Here is a 2,047-nt window from a genome sequence, read left to right as displayed (position 1 = left end):
ACGAGGTTTTTTACCTCCAAATAATTCTTACTTTTATTAAAATATTTGATTGATGTTTTTTATATATCATACCTCGGGCCTAGGGCGGCGTCCGAATCCCTTATGCTCCTGTCCTTATTCGTTATTTATAGGCATTTCGCGAATCTAGACGTTAAAAACCTCGATATCGATGTTCAAAACGTCGATATTTTCAAGATCTTTAGGTTTTAAAACGTTGATATCGATGTTTCAACAACATCTATATTTCAGCAACCCAGATCTCTATGTTTTAAAACATCGATATCGATGTTACAAAACATCGATATCTTGGCAACTTAGATCTCTAGGTTACCGAACATCGATATCGATGTTCCAAAACATCGATATTTTGACACTGGCTGATATGGTCTCGATATTTTGCTCATAACTTTCTTCTCCGATGTCGGACTAGGGCGATCTTGATGTCTTTGTGTAGCTATTGAAGAGTGCTTTCCAGTGATATACCGCACTCATGATTTGGACCTATGTGAAGAAAGGTATGGGGCTTGCAATTTGTGATTGCTGCAAGTCTTTCTGTTTTTCCTCCCGAGCAACTCAGAATGCACTCTTTTTGCCCGTGATATGTCCGTGAAAGTCCGTGATTGCTAACTTGGTCCATTTTAGCTCTAAAATACACCGTTTTAGCTTTATTTTCGTCCAAATACTTGAATATACCAGAAATCACATCAAAGACCAAAGAAAACGGTTTTTGTGCCTAAAATGCCATCTAATTCCTAAATTTGTGCGGAATAGAGGAGTGAAATGCATCTAAAACGTCAAAATACGGTGTCATCAGCCTAAACGGACTAGCGGGTGAAAAGAGATAAAAACGCAGTGAACGCAATAGTCAAGGGGTGTGATCATACCATCACTAATTCACCGGATCCCATCAAAATGTTGTTTATATTTCACACCTCGTTTCGGGTTAACGAAGACGATAATTTTTGTCTTGTTTAATGAATTCTAATGCAATACCCTGTTGCACGTGATGCGCCATTGTTTCCATCGGATCGCGTTCCACCGATGTTCATTTGTTCGGCATGGGTTTGTTATATTGTTGTTTGTTCTAGGCGGAACCGGAGAACTTGTATTTCGCGGCTATATTTTGTGGAGTAAAGAGTTGCAAAAGGCCGTGAATGGACTAGCGGGTGAAAAGAGATAAAAACACAGTGAACGCAAGAGTTGACGGGTGCAATCATACCGGCACTAATGCATCAGATCCCATCAGAACTCCGCAGTCAAGCGTGCTTGAGCGAGAGTAGTATTAGGATGGGTGACCTCCTGGGAAGTCCTCGTGTTGCATCCTTTTTATTTTTCTTTTGTCGTCGCATCTCGTTTCGATGTTCTGTCCGCACGAGGTTTTTTACCTCCAAATCATTCTTACTTTTATTGGAATATTTGATTGATGTTTTCTATATATCATACCTCGGGCCTAGGGCGGCGTCCGAATCCCTTATGCTCCTGTCCTTATTCGTTATTTATAGGCATTTCGCGAATCTAGACGTTAAAAACCTCGATATCGATGTTCAAAACGTCGATATTTTCAAGTTCTTTAGGTTTTAAAACGTTGATATCGATGTTTCAAAAACATCTATATTTCAGCAACCCAGATCTCTATGTTTTAAAACATCGATATCGATGTTACAAAACATCGATATCTTGGCAACTTAGATCTCTAGGTTACCGAACATCGATATCGATGTTCCAAAACATCGATATTTTGACACTGGCTGATATGGTCTCGATATTTTGCTCATAACTTTCTTCTCCGATGTCGGACTAGGGCGATCTTGATGTCTTTGTGTAGCTATTGAAGAGTGCTTTCCAGTGATATACCGCACTCATGATTTGGACCTATGTGAAGAAAGTTATGGGGCTTGCAATGTGTGATTGCTGCAAGTCTTTCTGTTTTTCCTCCCGAGCAACTCAGAATGCACTCTTTTTGCCCGTGGTATGTCCGTGAAAGTCCATGATTGCCAACTTGGTTTATTTTAGCTCTAAAATACACCGTTTTAGCTTTATTTTCGTC

The sequence above is a fragment of the Tarenaya hassleriana genome, unplaced genomic scaffold, assembly GCF_000463585.1.
Source record: "Tarenaya hassleriana unplaced genomic scaffold, ASM46358v1 Cleome38, whole genome shotgun sequence".
Classification (NCBI taxonomy): Eukaryota; Viridiplantae; Streptophyta; class Magnoliopsida; order Brassicales; family Cleomaceae; genus Tarenaya; species Tarenaya hassleriana.
Note: the sequence above shows the minus strand (reverse complement) of the source record.